Consider the following 20,615-nt stretch of genomic DNA (forward strand, 5'->3'; position numbering starts at 1 on the left):
ATAAAAAAAAATTCTCGTGCGAAAAAAACGATTTAACCTCCTGCCAGAACTCGGTTGGTTGGTTGGTTTGATATTGTAAGAAATTGGCTTATTATTATAATAAACATTATTTCTATAAACTATGGTCCACACGCCTCCTCGAATGGGATAATAACGCACTACCAATGTAAAATAACATTGTTCAAGACCGAATGCGTACGAGAACAAATTACCGAGTCCGGCACTCTTCTTTCCTTCAAATAATAACAGTGTTTATAAAAATTCTTGGAAGTGATTTCAATGCATTATTTGTACTTACAGAATATATGGCATAAGAAATATTATTGAAAATGTAAATTTTCTCGTCTCGGCTAAGTGATAACGTGGTGGTCTTTTGATCTCTGGGTCCACGGATCGATTCTTTTATCTTTCACCAATATATGTATTAATATTTTCAAACTATACCATTCGATTCCGCTATAATTAAATATCTACAGCAATCCTTCAATTGTTATAATAAGGATTGTTAGTAGAAAAATAAATTCAGTTTTTCCCTTAGATAGAGCCCTGTTGCGTTCACCGCATTCTAAAATAATTACAATCATCTTCCAAATTCAGGTCTAAAATTATAAATACTTAACTCATACTAATTGTGTATTCTCAATATACGCCTTAAAAAATGGTAATGATGTCGATAACTGGCTAGGTTATAAAAATAGATAAATACCTTTCATTAATTAATAGTTACCTTACGGCAATATTTTGATATCGATCAATCAAGCATTAAAATAACTCGACTTCTATCAGCATTAAACGCTGCAGATAGATTAAATTATGGGTTTTCTAAATTTACTTACATCATTGCTTCACTAACTGCAATAGTTACGCTTTCCCGAAACGGTAGAATATAAATTCTGTTTTCTTGTGTACATAGACCAATACAAATGCGACTCTAAAAATATGTTTAAAAAAGCTATGCATTTTAGACTAATTGGCTGACAGATGTCTCATGCTTCGATCAGCTAAAATAATAACAATGGGTAAAGTGATCGTACCAGCTCACAACCAGCGCATTAAATTTGGAGAACATGCCTTCTCTGGCATCGAGTAGAATATACAATACTTTTAGCAGTTAGAAACTGTGAGTATTTTTTTTTAAACGAAAGATGTGCTTATTACTAAAATAAACGTGTTTTTGTTTAAATTAATCTTATTTAAAATTGATCGGACATATTGATTTCAGTTCATTTAAAGCGCACTTAGTGTAGAATTTTACGAAAACGACAAAATTATTTTTCACGACATTTTGAATGTTCCCAAATACTTGTTAAAAAATCTAGGGTTTCTCCACTTAAAATGTAAACTCTAAATGTTGTGAATAAAAATAAATGATCAAATTATAAGCTACATAACAAAATTAAAATTATGTTTTTAGGCGTTTACAAGTACCTATGTAAAAATAATTCGGGTCTTGCATACATCCTAATAAAAAGGTGTATGCTAAATAAAAGCTTCCACAATCTAAAATAGATGTCTGTTGTGAACTTGTATGTACTGTGCTATGAGATTGATTATATATGTATGTAGGAGTTCCAAAAATTTGAGTAGTGTGGTTTTTAATCATGGGTAAAATGGTGAATTTTACACGTGTATTAACTGATCAATTAACCAGCCTTTGACAGGTCAAAAGTCCTGAAAAAACCCAGACTTCCATATTGTTTTTCATCAGTGTTGAGATATTAAACAAACAAAATGTAAAAAAATATTGTATATTGATTTATTTATTTTATTGATTATATACGGCTGATTATGTACAAGCCTTTCACGAGCAATATATTTAAAAATAAAATAATTATTAAATCTTACTTGTATACCATTGAGTGTTTTCCATAATACAGCGACAAAAAATATCAATGATTTTATGTATTTGTCATTCTTGTTTACACAACTATTTTTAAATTATACATATAAGTACTTATATTATTTTTATTCAGCAAGTTTACCTATGATATTTATTTCATTACAATGTTGCGTGTTTAGACACCCTTTTTCATTTCTAATACAAAACTAATATGTTTTTAATTTTATAATAGTAATAAAATATACATTTTACTGTCCGTATTAAATTGTAATCAACGACATAATTATATGTATACGGTTATGATAAGTAATTATGTATAATTATTAAGGTCCCTGCATTCTATTTATTCTAGAGAAAATGATGCTTAGATTTGTCTTAGTATTTTACACACGAACACGTTTTTCTCAAAGATAAATTTAAACAATACATTAGTATATACAACATGACTGGACTAGTTTTCCTTATTAAATATCTACAGCATGCAAGGTATACAAAAAACCTACTACCGAAAAGTTAAGAAAATTTTGAAATCATTGAAAATGAAGCGGTGTATGATAATTTCATAGATATTTTAAATAGAAACGACAGGCTCCATGGCGTAGTTGGGTGAATGCTCGACTGCGAAACCGGCGTCGCGGGTTCGCTTCCCGCCAATTGAAAAAAAATAATAAAAATCAGTTGGTCCGGATATAGGTAATGTTTTTCTACAACTTTTTACCTATCCTTAATATCCTACATGGAAACAAGCCTCTAAAATAGAGGCCTTGAGGGTAATTCCTTGTAAGGTGAGATAATAATAAAAATGTCTTTAAATACGATAGTTTGTATAAAGAGGGCTTACGATCTGTTATAAGCTGGGTTAAGTGATCACTTCATATATTTTGTAATATTCATACGCATGATACAATGGTATCAATAAAAAATCCCAAAAACGATCGTACATGGAGGATTTTTTGTAACAGCGTTTACTAATTTGACTCAACATAGAATCTACGTAGAAGTCTAATATTCCCAACTTAATAGACATTTTCATCTATGTTGAGATATCGATAAAATCGTCGTAGGTATATATTTTTAACTGATTCTACATCTTCTTTGTACATTCAGTAATATGGGTTCCATATGGAGGAACCGTATATTAAAATACTTTCCACAAAAGACATGTATACGCTTATGTTTCCAGTTTTTTTTAAAGATAATGGGATTTTCGATTAAAACCAACCACAGAATGCATTTACCATAACATAAAATTATACAATTTCGTTTCAAAGATATATTTTAGATACGGTAATATTATATCTAAAATGTTTATATGAGTTACATTTTAATTTATGTGGATAGTTTTACCAATACGACAAATTCAATAGGTATAATCAGCATACTAATTGTACAAAAATCGAGTGCAATGAACTACACTAAAAATACTTTTAATTTGCAATAAATTACATTACATTTAATTTATTGTGTAATACACGTCAATCCGCCCAACTTCACCCTGCAATTACCATTTCTTCCATGACTATTAATTCCTAAAAAAAAATAGACTGCTAATCACAAAATGATTACTTGATATTTATTTGAATACTTTAATTTTCCACGAATCGATTTCAGAATCAATTAACGGCAATTGAAAACAACATTAGCGTAACCGACCATAAAATTCTGATATTCATAAATAATGATACTTAGTAATAAAACGTATTTTTAATTGCCCAAAGAGTAGGTACTTACGATGCTTACTATATATTACTCAGATTTAAGGCGGGTTTACACGCGATCAATGGTTTAGTAGAGTAGCACTTAGTTGTAATTTCTAGTTACATATTACTCGACCATTATAACTATCATATTCCAACAACTTCTAGAATAAAATTCTTCACAACTCAACCTTTAAAATAAAAAATTACTATACTGAACGCTTCATTTTATAATTATTTACTCCAAAATACGAGGTGAACGCTTATAAGGATTAATAGAAATGAAAATATGTCTTAATGGTCTCATACAATGGGTATACATTGGGGACTATATCCACCCTGTTGTGGCTCGAATGCTCTCATTTGAAAGAAAAAAAGTGATATGGAAACAAAATTTTAAATGTCAACTAAAAAACTAATTTTGTATCGACCGGATCTTTCTGATTCATTCAGTAAACAGTGATTGGATCCTTATTTTGAGTCAAATTCGCTTAGGAATACTTACATTCGTTAGGTCACCGATTCCTTGATTCACTGATTCCTTAGTTTACTGAATCACTGGCTTATTGAATCGTAGACTCAGTAGCCCTTTCTATATATCTGTATATCTAAATATTGTATTTTTTTCCCGGGCTTATGTTTGTCGTCTATACGATTTGCAATGAAATTTATCTAAATATGTGACAAAATGAGTGAAAAGATACACCGTTCAATTATAACGAATCTACTGATGATAATCGTCTAAATAATCGGACCTTATTCACCTCAACAACGAGCTGCATCATTTTAATTGAAATGTAAAAAAAACTTGAATTAATAAATAAAATAACACCAAATAACTCTTTCTGACTGGTGTGCGTGCAAGCTCTGAAATTATTATTATTATTATTACCAAGTTTTCATCAATCAGAAATAAAACTTAGGAAATGATTCATAGCTCCACCTTTTTATGCCTCCAGAGTAGTTAATTACCTGATTTTATAATTAAAAGGCTTTTTTAATTCATTGACCTCCGAAGTCCATCCATCATTCAAAAAGAAACAAGAAAAATGAAGACGGAAATATGATTATGTTGGTACTAGTGTTGTGTTGTCGTGTGTGCCCGCTATTAGAGGGTAAGTAATGGCTTTAGAAAACTAATATTTATATTACAGAAACGATTAGCAGATCCATAATGAACCCTCGGTACCATTCTGTAAGCTTATTTTGTCCAAATTATACCTATTTCTGTTTAAGGGCCACAAATCTTTTAATGGCTGTGTTTTGCGGCAGATTTGATTCGATGCTAATTAAATCTAGTCATTTGTTCTATCGTCTCATTTTATTATTGTTTTATAGCATCATGTAGCACTTAACAAAAGCAAAACGTAGATCAAATATAGAAATACAAATAAGTTTTAAAATAGCAAAATTACTTGATGCAAGTGTGAAGCAGTAGCGTTGTTTCTGAATGAGCTTTTATGTTTTGTGTATGTATATGAATACAGCTCTGCTGGTATTATAGCATAAATATTATTAATTGAAACAACGTTTTTTATGAAACATACTTACCACCACCCGCGATAGGCAGTGACGACAAAATGCCACAGATTCTTACACATTCATGCATCTCATTTATACCCGCCGATTATTCCGACTCCTGACTTGTCCACGCCCAAATACATGCCAAATTTTCGAGAATTCCTATTTTAAGTATAAATTAAAACACGATTTATTATAATAAATTTATTTATTCGGGACAGCTTTCACGCCTTGTTAGTTCATCATCAAAAAAAAACTGTCGCACCCTATTCAGTATAGAAATTAACCAAAATCCGAAAAGGCAAAAACAGTTTGTTGATCGACTATAGGCGTTGATTCTAAGAGCGATTTAACACTTTATTCGGTAAACACACAAATATTTACTTAAAACAAGCATCGACAACAGATTTAAAAATATGTATGTCGTCAGAAATAAATATCCAGAAGTTATCAACACAACGTAGTTGATGCGTTATCTATCCACAGTAATCGACCACATGGTTCAACAGAAAAATGCGTTACCTACATCGCTCCTGCCCTGACAAAAACAAAAACTGTTTTAAATATTATAATAATAAAACCCTTACCGCACCCCAATGGTGCATAGGGCACTGCTTCATATAAACGCAGTGTTATCTCGATCGATTACACATGAAGGAAAGGTGATCAGCCCTCCACTTCAGGTACCAGTCCAGTGTAATATGGAATTAATATTAGAGTGAAAAAATCACTTATATTTATTAAACCCCCCTGGGAATCGAACCCGGGAACTCCAGAACGGTAGCCGAGCATGCTGACCATTACACTACGGAGGCGGACACGTTTAAAAATATTATACGATATTAAAAATCTATGGTGAACAAATTGTTAAATATTGCCTTACCCTAATCTAAATGTCTTTCGAATGCGAATGGATTAATTATTATTGTAAAATACGAAAAGTTTACCGTTTGGTTGTTTTTAAAACACACGATTTTCAATCCAAATACCGACATCGTGAAATTTCGTCCGCAGTTGATGGTTCAATGCTTTTGTATATCGATTAAAGAAATGCAGTTAACCCACATTCATCGTTATAAACATCTCTAGGAATGCACTTAACAGGTTTAGTTTGAAATAAGAGAGAGGTGTCTGATGTGACAACTCAATAAAAACTCATCTAAAACCAATTCGGAATTCCGTCGTTCAACTTATCTTTATTATTTAGTTATTATTCCGAAGGTTGTCGCGAGCGAAAACGATTTTTAAAATGCATCAAAATATTTCCTTCTTAATATTATGATATGATTTGAAAATCGTAAGTATTATATCTTTATTTGCGAAATAATAAAATTTTAACTAACTAACCATCACGCCACTTCCCCGCTGGGGTAGGCAGAGAGAATAGAACGCCACACCACTTAGTCTTTGCAAACATTCTTCGCCTCTTCCACGATCATGCATCTCCTCATACATACCCGCCGATTGTTACGACTCCTAACCTGACCACTTTCAAGTATTTGGTATACCTGATCGTGCCATGTTTTTCTTGGTCTTCCTCTGCTCCTTTTCCCAATTACATTCGCCTCATTAATTTGTTTAACCGTTATTTCCTCACTCATTTGTTCTACATGTCCAAACCATCTCAACACACCTTTCTTAAAAAAAAAAAATATATCGATAATGCTTATCTCAGCTTTGCATTCCTTCCTTATTTCACTATTCGAACATCTATCATACATCGTTTTGTCGCACATTCTTCTGAGAGATCGCATTTCGACTGCATTCAGTCTACTTTCATCCTTCTTTTGCCAACTCCATGTTTCACTTCCACACATTAGAGTTGGAACCTGGACTCCGTTGTGCACTGCCAGTTTAACTTCCGCTGATAGGTTTTTATTTGCTATAACTGATTTCAGTGCACCATTTACTTTGTTCCCAGCATTCACTGTCATTAATTTTAATAAAATTTTAATAAAATTTTCCCAAAATTTTAATAAAATATTTTTATTGAAACGCGTAAACTACATGGAATATGGACACTTATCCAGTAAATATGGGCGATCGAGTTATAAAACGAAATTAAATGATGATCTTTAAAATAAGTCGATTCTCAATTATATTTTTAGATTCGGTCATTTAGAGCTTATCAAGAAAATCAGTGCACTAATTTGTTAGCATTTTGCTTATTTCTCGTTACCAATATATTTGATAAATTTAAATAATAAAAAAATAAGCTGGAAAGAAATATACAAGTATACCGAGAAAAAATTGCGAATAATCCCAATCGAGTAACCGAAATAGTAACAGTTCGTCATTAGTCACATCTCTGCCATCCAGAAATCTTGTATTACTTTTACCAAAATAACTAACTTCAAAGGCTTACTGCTAATCTTCTTATCTCATTTTGCACAACTTCACAGGATGGAGAAAAAACTTAATATCTCCGGAATGGCACAAAGTGACAAATTTATTAATACCTACACACCACACACGAGTAGTTTGAAGCATATATCGCTCACTCCTTTCAAGAACGTCATAAATCAAAATTCGTCAATTTTCAGTTGTGTGTGTTTTCGGAATGCCCAGAAAATGTACTATATCCCAGCAAAAGAGGCATGTTTTTAACTTGATATTTACCCGCTACAGGGCAGAAATTGTTGTTTTTGCATTTTGAAGAAAAGGTATTGTTTAATTATTTTTTTAAATATACTAAATATTTTTCAAATGGAGAAAAAACCTTTAGGTTTTACGTAAAAAGATCTGTTGCACAGTAAAAAGTTCAAAAAGTGACTTGATATTTATTTTTAATACATTGTATCATATTTTTAAACTTTAAAAACGTTCTCCTGAAAAATCAAGTTTTTTATTTATGACGTTCTTGAAAGGGGTGAGCGATATTTGTATTCTATATTGGTATTCATTTTTGGGAAACTTTATTTAAGTGTTTGAAAAAAAAATACAAAAAATGATGCATGTATATATTTAGGTACGAGTATGTAATAATCGACCTTTGACAATGTTTTCGTCTTTTGATTTTCACCCTTATGCTGTAAAAAATATGTTCCATATTTCAAAAACATGATATAACTGGTATAAAAATTCACATTCAAATTATTCTTAAAAATATGTATATTATGTAATTTACATTCCTCAACCCTTTGAAATTAGTTTTTAAATATAAATTAAGCTCGCGTCTAGTATTTAAAAAAAATACATCTACATAAAGCATGTTGTATGAAAAATAACCGAAACACAAACATACGGGATAAATTATGTATTGATTTGGCGTTTATTTTGTAGAACTCCATTTTAATTTATGTGTTCGATTTAACAATTAATACATAAAATACGGGATAAAATTGAATGGATCTGGTTTATTAGATTTGCAGACGATATTGCTGCATTCACTGAAAGCGCACTCAGCGTGAACAACTGATCAATCTCAAAAACAGTATCTTTCGAGAAAACAGTCTAAATATAACATTTAAAAATACACATTTTATTGATGTGCGCATGATTGATTACTTTTGGTACCCACAACAATAATATTCACCAAATTTCCTATATGCAAGTAAAAAGTTGATGTATCTAGCGTGTATCATATATTCACAGAGTACTTACTCTAGATGCACTAATGATATGAGGACCAGAATAATGACTTAACAGGGATTCGCCCTACTCAAAATGAAAATTGGCATAACCAATTTGATACAAATAATAATATCTGAGTGTTTTTATTCTCAATCAAAAAAAAATCCACGTGGTTTTTTTTACTATCTCTCGTTTATTTTTGTCCACCAATCCTAACTGTTTAAACTTAACAGTGAAATGCATACAAAATACATTTTAGAAAGTAAGTTTTATGGCGAATTATCTCATAATATTGCAGCAATGTGTCGAGACAGTTGTTTGCAATTTTCTGCAATATATTTTCGTTTGCCAATTTTCTTGTAATTAGCTTTACAAACACAACGGAAGTATTTTCTTCGTGTCAAAAGCAGTTCTCGTTCTGTAATCGTCTGCTAATTTCATGGAAGGTTAGGCTGAAACTTACTTCTGCAGCAATTACAACATTTAAATCACATTTAGCAACAATACAATATATTTAATTAATTGATTCTGCAGTCTGTTTGTGGTAAAATCTATCCACTTTGAATATAAGTTTTACTTAGTAAATACCACTGTTTCTTAAAATCTATTGTGACGTGTGTCGGTGCATTCCGCATCATTTTCAAACGCCGAAGCTTATTCTAAATTTTGGAGTTAGGTCCTTGGGACGTTGGCCTGAAGAGATGTTGAAAAGTTTAAAAATAAAAATAACAAGGTTTCAATAAAAGCACGTTAATGAAATTAGATTCTCGGTAATCTTTTTAAAATATAAAGTCCTTATGTATGGTAAATAAAACGTATATAAAAAAAACACTACGTTGAACTGCCCCTTAAGGAATTTAAAGTGCGTTAATTTTTTTTTCTCTCAAGTTTCTAAGTTTTTCTGCTTTAATTCGGTGTTATTCGACACCGCTGCAAAGTTATATAACTTTAGTTCGGTGTCATTCGAACTTACTCTGTACACTTAAATACCACGAAGAGTCAAATATGCAATTTTTGCTTCGCAAAAATTCATGCATCGTTCACAGGGGATGCCAGCTATTTCTCTATGAGACTTGTCATTGACGGCATGACGCGAAAATTGTTATTATTTATTTAAGTTTTACTTGTAAAATACCGTTATTTCTTCAAATTTATTGTGCAGGTGTTTCGATGCATTCCGCATCAATTTGTGTTTGAAATTGATGCAGAACGCGTCGAAAAACTTGTCACAATAAATTTAAGAAACAGTTGTATTATTTATCTAGTAAAACTTAAATTTAAAACGTATAAATGTTACCACAAAGCGAGTGCCGAATCGATTAATAAATTTAAATGTTGTTAATTTTATTGGCAATAGTGTATTTCGGCCAACGAATAATTTTCTCTACGAATTATGGCATAGAAAATTTCTATTCGTTGGCAAATAAAAAAAAACAATTCCCTAACTGTTCAATCTGAAATGTTCCTCTCTTGCGCAATATATCCTGGCAGTTAGTAATATTATTACATGTACATAAATATTGAATGGTCGATTAAAAACCATATCCCTTCCCCACACTACCCCCCTCCTCCCGGGGAGAGATTATTGTCTTTTGTTCCACCCTCCCCCCGCCCATAACACCCCCACGACCTCCCTCCCCCACCGCCCCCTCCCGCAAGCCTTGCAGTGCAGAAACCTGTTTCGTATTCGATACGATCTCATTTTGTAAACATTAAATTTATGCTGATTAAAAATCTGAATGTTTACTGAATATAAATATGGTAAATATTAATCTATATTATATTATATTATATTATACATACATACATAAATATGTATTTATGCGTATAATAACCCGTTTATATTACATATTTATTCGCTTTCATATTAAATTAAAAAGGACTTAGGTTTTTGTATCATATAAGGTATATTTCTATATCGCTTTATTCGTTTATTTAATTTTCTACTGTTAGTGAATAATTTATTTCTGCCTCCATAGTGTGGTTAGCACTTTTCTCTACCTTGCTGTGTTCGATTCCCAGGGGGGTCAAAATTAATAAAAATAATATTTTTTTACCGTCAAATTTGTTTTATTTTACCCTCCACTGGTACTTTAGCAGTTGGACTAATATTCCTTGATATATCACGCTTTCGTGTAAATAGTGATCAACTTAACATTACGTCATCTCATGTAGTGCCCTATGCACCATCGTATGAGATAAAGGTCAGAAGAATAGTATAATCATGCATATTATATTACCAATAAATTATTATATTGGTAATATAATATAATATGGTAATATATATATATTTTATTTTTTTACAAGTATTTGGACACACTCAAAATGGTAATATAACACTCTGTTATACCACTTTAAAGTGGTATTATACAAAGTGAACGATGAATGATAAGGAGAGTGTTAGGTAAGCATATTTTCATGGGTTTTTTTTTAAATAAAGTAAAATAAAAATATTGCATGGTTATGGTTTTATTTTACTTTTGTTGGTGCAATGTGAAGAACACTGCGCCGTTAAACGCTTTATGAAAGAAAAATGTAGGAGAAAACTTTAAAATATTATAAATCTAAAACATCATAATAATGAAAATTTATGATACGAAATTAATTTCATCTCGATTGCATTAAATAGGTATGTAATTAAATTTCCTGGTTCGGTTGAAGAGATTTTATTGGCCACGCCTCATTAAGTACATTAGTATTACATCTGATAATAATATTCATCTTTCATTTGATACAGTCACAGACGTGGATCACAATCGATGAAAATAATAACTTAAACACCGCTTCTTTAAAAAAATATCCCAAATATTATCCTTGTTAATAAATTTATGAATCTATAATTTCTTGAGTTGAAAATATGGACAAAGAATCAACTTGAAATAATGCATTTATCAAACGAATGTCAAACGAATAATAATAATGCATTTATCAAACGAATGCATTTATCAAACAAATCTTGTTAGGGCATTATCAGACATTCGTTTGATAATGCCCTAACAAGGCGAAACAATTGTCACAATATAATTTTTTATGTGTTTTTTGTTAATAAAATACAACTTAGTAGACTCAAAAAATCTGTGTTTGATTTAAAATTAATGCATTTATATTCAATAAGGTTATTTCAAGAGCAGATTTTTTTTTTTAATACAAAATCAAATCAAAATAAAGGATAGAGAAGGAAGATTTCAAGAAATAACGCGACGTTAATACGTGCGTTTCAGTCATCATTAAAACTAATGATTTTTTCCTCTTCAGTAAATTCCATGTTCTTTATTGATTATTGCTCCTTGACATAGATTAATTCAGTTTAATATAATGCCCTATGCACAATCAGGATCGACAGTGAAAATATATAAATATATAAATGTATTGTCAGCCTTTGTGGTGCGATGGTTAGCGTGTTTAAATACCGTGCTGGAAGTATCGGGTTCAATTCCCAGGGGGAAGAAAATTAATATATTAGTGATTTTAATAGAGTAAAATCACTGCTAATAAGCACAGGAGTGATCACCTTGCCTTCACATAAGTAACGATTTAGATAACACTACGTCAATACGATGCAGTGCCCTACGCACCATGGGATGCGGATGATGGTTAGAAGAAGAAGATTTTTTCTACTATAAATATAATAACTCATTCAAACGTAATAAATATAAAAAAAGCTAAAAAGTGCTCAAAAAGGATTCAAAGTAAATCTTTTTTTTTAATTAGAAAATTGACGACGACTAGAGTCTTTAAATCCGCGTTTTTACAAGGAGAAGTAGGGAATATTTAAGCTCTGTTAAGTGTAACGACGCTTTTAAAGACCACTTTCGCGTGTACATAATAATATTATGTATAACCTTTAATTTGCGTGGAAATTTCCCAAAGTACACGCTGACTTAGTAAAATAAATTCTTTTGTAATAAAATGGGGCTCTCAAATTCTAATAACGTTAATTTACACTGCTGAAATTGGTGGAAGAGGGAGAAGAGAGAGAGAGAGAAGATCGGACCGGGGAATGGAGTCAGAGGGAGACGGGAATACTTCATCCCTCGGAATGGAATAATCATGAATTAAAATGGATTATGGAAAAAAGTTTTTAAATTAAATTGTTGAGCCCCTCCTCTTCCCCTTTACATCCTCATTCCCCACACCCCCGCGACGTACCCTCACCGGCCATTGTAACAGTGATTTATTCAAACTCATTTACTCAAATCACAAATCCTGTACCCAAAGGGGTAGGCGGAGAAACAAATGAACCCGTCAGGTACTGGGTCAAATTCAAATCCATAATATTATCGACTTCTCATATCAAAGGTATGAGAATGATAACCACGTGAATGATGAAGGTTTCGATAATATTATTCGACTTCGATGCGAAAAAAAGCAACATGCTTTTCAAACCGATAAATATGAGAGGCGAAAAGAAAATTAAACTTTTGCGAAAGAATGCAACATGCTTGCGGCGCTAGCTTATTACGATGTCCATCATCCGTCAATGCATTTCATACACATATACTTATGCATAATGGACGAGATTTACTTAGTTAAAAATATTGCTTACATAGAATCGACGTATAATGCCAAATTATTAGAAAACGAGTCTAAAAGGCACTAAAATATAAATCAACGAAGTATTTGCAACTAAAGATATAAAACAGGTTTTAAACATTTTTATCTAGTTGGTTTTAAATAAAACAAATAAACCGTTTAAAACCGCTTTTGATGATTTCAAATGTTTTTTTAAACCCTTTTTTACTAACGAAGAGCTCAATGCTAAACATCATCGGATAGAGAGTCAGAAGGCGGAATATTTGGTCCAGATTATCTTTCTGTGCTGTCGTTACGTATACCCAGCACTTTTTATTTCAATCGGTAAATAAACGAGAGTTTGAAGTAGGTGATTTTTCGACTCAATCATGTGATATCCTGGACTGTCCAGCTAAAGAACAGGACACCCTGCCTTTGCGTATTGCACGATCAACCTCACGCTTCAACATTCAAGTGCAGTGTCCTATATACTAACGGTGTAAATAATGGTTACAATATGAATTATCTGTAAACACATCCCAATTTTAGGTACGCGGTTGGGTTTTCAACTGTTTACAATGGTTCATAACCATTTTTAATTTATTTTTTACTCGGTAAATACCGATATTTCTCAAAATCTATTGTGACACCTGGTTTAAAACCGGTTTTGGTTTTAAGTGGTTTCAAACCAATTATTTACAACTATACTTACAATATTTTCTCTTTTAACCTTTTAAGTGGCTATTATTTGATCATTTAGTAAGAGAACTAGTCACTATGCCTATTTTCGTACATATGCTATACGTAAACAGAACACAAAGTATGTGTACGTAATACGTACTCTAGAACTGTCCGTCAAAAATAACGAACGTGTAAATATTATCGTACTATAATATACAAATGGTTATATTTGCACAGTTTATATTCTCATTCTTATTCTAAGCGGGTCAGCCCCTTCCAACACTTCTGACGTCGTTGAGGCAAAATTGACAATTTAATTTAATTGAATAAGAAAAACTCACATTCATGAAGGATTTCTGCAGAAGAACAATCATTTCATCCATAGATATCGCCGGCGATTTGTTTTCTGTAAATACGAATTTTGTTTTTTAAGCTTATACACAGCTTTGAAATTTGAAAGTGGTTGTCAATCATGGGGAAAATATTGAACGTTACAGTGGGTATAAAGTGAACTAATGATAAGTCTTCCCACTGTAAATACTTCCATATACCGTTTTTTTTTTATTTAAGTTTTACTTGGTAAATACCACTTATGAAATAGTGGTATTTACTTTTTTGTTCTTCAAACCTTATCTGCACCCAATCGTGCATAGGGCACTGCATCATATAAATGCAGTGTTATCTTGATCGTTAACACATGAAGCAAAGGTGATCAGCCCTCCGCTTCAGGTACCAGTCCAGGGTAATATTGAATAAACATTAGAGTGAAAAATCACTTATATTTATTAAACCCCCCCCCCTGGGAATCGAACCCTGGGCGTCCAGTACGGTAGCCGAGCGTGCTGACCATTTCACTACGGAGGCGGAAAATTATTATCAGCGGTATTTACTTAGTAAAACTTAAATTGAAAATTTATAGATATTGAGAAAATATCCAAAAAAAGAGTGCCGAATCGATAAATGAAATTCCATATCTCAATTGACTTCTTTGTGTGTTGAGATATCAATAAAATATTTATTTTAATAGCTCCTAAGTGCGACTAATCTAGGATTTGTGAGCAAAAATATGTACTCGCTTAAATAGTATGAAGTGAATTAGTCCTTGTCCCAAAATATATTTTTGAAAAGTTTATTTTTAGAAGTTTATGTATTTAATCTTAAATCAAATACTGATTTTTTGAGCTTGTAAGTTGTATTTTATTGTTAAAAACAACAACACCAACAACTAGTTTCTTAATAATAAAATACAGCTTAGTAGACTCAAAAAACGGTGTTTCATTTGACATTTAATACATAAATTAAAATGGAGTTCTACAAATTAAACGCAAAATCTATAAATAAATATTCCTAGTAGCTTCGTTCATTACAAATACTTACGAGTATGTTTTAATTTCAATATTATAAAAGCATTTGCATTGTGTCTAACTCTTAAAATATAATTTACGTACGTTGTTTCCGATCAATGTGATTATATATATATATATATATATATATATATATATATATATATATATATATATATATATATATATATATATATATATATATAATGAAATATAAATATTACATAATAAGGTCTAAGGAAAATTAAAAACTGATCAATGGTCAAAAAAAATAAGATGCGTTAGACTTCGCGTGAATATTGAACGTGAACTCTGGTATATATTATATTGGTGTTATAATAAAAGTAGAATTGTCAATAAAAATATTTAAAGTTGATTAATTCAAAAAAATATAATCAGTGTTTGAGAAATGAAATTAATAATTAATTGACTTAGTATATAATCCTTAACGTGTGCCCGAAACAAAGTTGTTTCTTCACATTAACGAGAAATATTAATTTCAAACTTCAGCAAGCTCAAATAATTCAAAAGCTTGAAAGTAATTTAACAGATAAATTTAATTTTGTTCTACCAACGAGGAGATGAGGGAGAAAGAAAATACCCAGTAAACCCCTCTCTCTCTCTCTCTCCTCAGATTGAGAGAAAGCGGGGAATAAGTGGTAATTGCAATTAAAATAGAAAATAGCTCGCAGCCTTGCCGAGCAAAACTTCTTTAGGTACTGGGCTGTGGACCGCCAAATGCAAATATCTTAGTTTGTATTCATTTTAGCAAATACACTACAATTTATAAAGCAAAAATAAGAACAGCCCGGCGAAAGAACGGACAATTGCGTATCAATAAAAGGATTAGTGCCATTCCTGTTCCGACAAAAAATATTGGGTGATTATCACTATTTTGTTGATAAAATTTAACTAATTTATTGAAAAAATTTTGCAGATACTTTGTGGCACATTTCATAAAACTTTATAAAATAAAACTAGAGCTTTGTTTTTAACCACTTTTATTTTTGGTACTTTTCTCTAATTGGTTTATCCGAGTACATGTCCATCTCTGAAGATGACAAGACTCTAGTCAAAACCCGTTGAAGAAACGACCAAAAATAAAAGTGGTTAAAAACAAAGTTCTAGTTTTATATAAAATTTTATAAAGTTATTCATTTTGTTTAAGTATTTCAATTAATAACGTGCAATATTTAATTTATTATACTGGCGCGGTACTTATCGATGTATATTATGTTCAGTAAAGGAGTTTTACGAGTGTTTTTTATTACGTAAAGTTTTTCATACTCCCATCTCATAATAATCTAATTTAAATATTTTATAATACGTCAGTACAAGGCCTCCTGAGGAAGCTTATATTATTTGACAATCTGTTTTATGAGTTACTGTAATAATATAGTTAGGTAATGCTATGCTTACTAAAATTTTGATATGAGATCATAAAGTTACCCCGTAAGCGTTCCGAAGTTATGATATTTTCAAGAGAGCTTTCAAGCATTTATTTTGGTAAGAACTTTTCTCGTATCCAAACGTTAGTAAGTAATTTTCTCATTTTGGAATAGTTCGAGTGTGTGGGTTCCTTATTCATACATTTTTTTAAAACGTCATCATAACATTCAAAACATCAATTTATTCCTATGCAATAATACAGAACAACTCTCTCACAGTTTTTTTTGTTCGCCTTTTCTCTTTTTCTATGTTTTTTTTTTAAATGTATAATTGCGTAAGATTAATTTAATTTTGCATCTTTTGACGCCGATGAGATCCAAATATAATCTTTACAAGGAAAAAATCATTCTTAAATTTGTGTTTCTTGAAACCCTATCAGTATTGACATGACCAACACATAGTCGGGCAAACTACGTGAGGGCACTTTATTATTAATTTTATTTAAATTATGTATATGGTGAAATAAAAAGAAAATAATCACTATGAAAATAATCGTGAATTCTTAACACTACAAAACTCGTATTCTTGAATAACGTTAAACAACTGATTTTTAACACAACGAAATTCTATAGTCAGCTTATCCCGTCATCTACCCTTTAATGGCTGTCAATGATCGATGTATTTTTTATCAAATAGGTGCGTATATAAATTATCATTGGAAATTTCGTTCAACGTAATGAATGGCGACTGCATTCGATGTTTGTTTTCTGCACATGGTTGTAGAAGGCTGGTAATATGATGATTTTTAATGGATGAGTAATGGTATTGTGAATAAAATAATGTCATTTTGCTTTACGGCGTTCTCGAGTTATATTAAAAGTCATAATAAATCTTGAAACAGAAATCGTTTTAAATCATTGGATTTCCTAGGAAACGATCCAGATATTATTTTCCTAAAGCTCCGAGCTATCAAGTATTTCTTTTTTCATTTAAATAACAGAAATGAAATTCTCAAACTGCCACATAAAGTTTTACGAGCAATTTTGTATATAAAGTTCAAGTCTGATATTCCTCGCGAAGGTAGGTACGGAATCTGTGTTTGAGGAGAATAAAAGCACAGATAAATTACATTCTTTCTTTTTATCTCTTTTTAAATGTGCAATAGAACGTTTCGTTCCAAAATACAATATTCCTTTGTGAGTTGTGCTCGAATTTCCTTCCCCTTTCCCTTGTAGTTGCATCTCTCTCCTACGCCCGGCGGAGTATACCGTATGTGAATATGGAATTATGTTTCCGCCGTAATCAGCTTTGAAGCTTTTATACAATTTACAATTTTACTTAAACATCTACTCAAACCCTTCTCTCCTGTTAATGTTACAATATACTCCGAGGAATTTTGTATCTTTACCTTTACTTGTTCCTACTCATTCGTACATCATACACCGTAAGCGATAGTACATAGGGCAATGCATTTGATTGACGCAATCATGAAAGCAAATTAGTGATCGTTCAGATGACTTGCTTAAGACCCCAGAATATTATAAATATTTTAGTGACAATATAACTCTTACGGAAATCGAACCTGGGAACTCACAAAAATGACGGAAATCTGTATTAGAACTCCGAGACTGAAGCCGTCGTGTAACTAACGGTTTATATATCAGCGGAACAACCAACACAATGTCATACACACCATTAAGTACATATAAAGAAAATGTTAATTTTTAACGAAACCATAAATTCACTACATTACAAATGCTCGATTAGCCGGCTTCGTTTGAAACTAAAATGCAAAAAGTGGATAGTCTCCGAAAGAAAAATCAAGCTAATCTAAATCTTTAATTAAATAATAATAATAAATAACGAACTTCTTAAATATATTATTACGTAACATTAATATAAATGGATAAATATTATTTATGAAATTTATTTTTTCCCAGTTGATCGAAAGCGTTAATTAATTAACAAAAAAATACTCTTAATTTTTATTAATGAAAATCATATTTGTTTATGAATTGTAGAGTCAGATAACTTAATGTTAGATATATTGAATAAATTCGTTATTCGTGCAAGGCACTCATAGCAATAAACAAGAGCAAACGCGATTTATTCGTAAAACGATATCTCGAGTAATGAGCTTTCTATCAATGTAAAAAGCAAACATGTCAAACGTAATATTGAACGCACGTTTCATATTACGCGGCTCGTAGTTCGTCTTTTTGTGTGGAATGTTGGCAGCGCCCCAAGGTTGACGCTTGCGCCCGTACCAACTTCACAGTCGTCCGTCGGCCGTTCGCCGTGCTGCTCGTGTATTTAGGTTATGTCAAGTGTCTTGGATTTATTCACAAGTGCCTAAAATGTGTATTAAGTAAACAATCAATTAAAGTTAAGTTACGAATGTTGTAATGTTACAATTGTTACGTGTCAAGTTCTGTTTGTGAAACAACCTGTATTTGGTGATGTCAAGTTTATACAAATATTTTTTACGAGATTTGTATATTTTTTGTGCTTCTGAGTGTTCCCTGTGAATTTTGTTTGTGGATTCGATTAGAAGGATTGTTTTTTACCATTGGATGTTCTAGGTGAGTCTCTATTTTATTATTTACCTTTTATCTACGTCTGACAACTCGCTGTCAACTTTTAAACATTGTGGTTATGTATAAAAACAGATAACGAACTGGATGTTTTTATTATATTATTTTGTCCATAACTTAAATTTGAAATTATATTTTGCGATTACCGCGTGGTAAAACGATACTTAAATTTTAAATTCACGTTGCTTATATATATTACAGGAATTATTATTACGATTTACTATTTATTATATTTCAAAATTCGAATGAGCGTAAAATTGTTCATTATAAAATCATATAAAATTGTTGACGCGTTCTGATTTTTTATCTAAATTTCCTAAAGTACAAACACAATAACGATTATATATACTAACAACAATTTCCCAATCAGAAAATTCGTTTTCTAAAAGAAATTCGTAAAATTACGTTTGAAACTTTTCGTAAATCTCAGTTTGTCCAACTTTACATCGCATCGCCCCGTCCCAAACTCGAATCTGTTCGCCGCCGGGCGGTACAGGCGGACAGGCGCTGCCATCTGTCGTGGCAGGTGTTAACAATTACAGTCAAACCTTTTTCATAAAAACCACTTTGAAACAATATTTTTTTACATCTTCCAAATAATTTTTATTAAAATGATTTTTTTTTTAAACGTATAATTTTTCCCAGATTCAAAATTGAAAATCGTGTGGCGTGAGAATTTTTGTAGAATTCCATTAAAAAAACGATTTCTGATCTTGCTTCGTGTAAACGGTTAGGAGAATTTTTAAACTTATATAATTATATCCTGATTCTAAGCGAATTTGCTTATTAAGTACTGAAAAGAAACATATCGTACGGTAAAAATTTATTAAGAAATAACAGTTTAAATCATAAGTACAAAAATAAACATGTTTTTTTATTCAAAACGTAAAATTTAAAAAAAAGAGCGATAATTTTATACATAACCCTATAAAATACAAAACCTGCGCATTTAAAATAAATATCGGTTGTAAATCTTAAAACAAAAAAAGTCATTTCATTTTGCTTAAATTATTTATATGTAACAAAAAAGCGCTTCAGATTGTATTAATTTTTAATTAGATAATTTTTTAAGGACTAAATTTGTTCATTTCATTTCTCGAATCACATCATCCGCCTATAGACAGACGGATACTACTCAATTACTTATGTTCTTCGTGTTACTGTTCATAAAATCCTAATTTTGAATCGCGGCTGATTTAATAATTAATTGACGAATCACCAAAATATACAACATATTGGCGTTCAATATGTAAAACTAATCGCTAATAATCCGCGTTCTAGTCAGAAATTTTACGATCAAAAAACTTTGCACAAAATCAATGCGCTTAGCTGTATTTGCCAGATTTTTTGTCGTCGTATAAATTTGGATTCTAATTATTTTTCGAGTGAAATAAGTGTGGTGTTTTCTCTCGAGATGAAGGTTATTTTTACTTATTTTTTTTACCAAAATGTTAGAAATATTAGT

At 31.1% G+C, this 20,615-nt stretch overlaps 1 protein-coding gene across 10 annotated transcripts in view; it reads left to right on the forward strand.

Moving 5' to 3' along the window:
* Nucleotides 1-20,615, forward strand: part of LOC148303037 (uncharacterized) — a 343,245-nt gene that overhangs the window by 250,849 nt on the left and 71,781 nt on the right. For 5 of the 10 annotated variants that reach the window (XR_015838540.1, XR_015838541.1, XM_088270663.1 and 2 more), the window contains exon 1: nt 18,835-19,138. The exons of the other annotated variants lie outside the window; for them this stretch is intronic. The gene's annotated coding sequence lies outside the window, so the exon portion shown is untranslated. Of the gene's footprint in view, nt 1-18,834; nt 19,139-20,615 lie in introns of those variants that run through there. 10 annotated transcript variants of the gene reach the window in all.

The sequence above is a fragment of the Brachycentrus maculatus genome, unplaced genomic scaffold (assembly GCF_059751285.1).
Source record: "Brachycentrus maculatus isolate JH-2025_06_01 unplaced genomic scaffold, ASM5975128v1 h1tg000388l, whole genome shotgun sequence".
NCBI classification, from domain to species: Eukaryota; Metazoa; Arthropoda; class Insecta; order Trichoptera; family Brachycentridae; genus Brachycentrus; species Brachycentrus maculatus.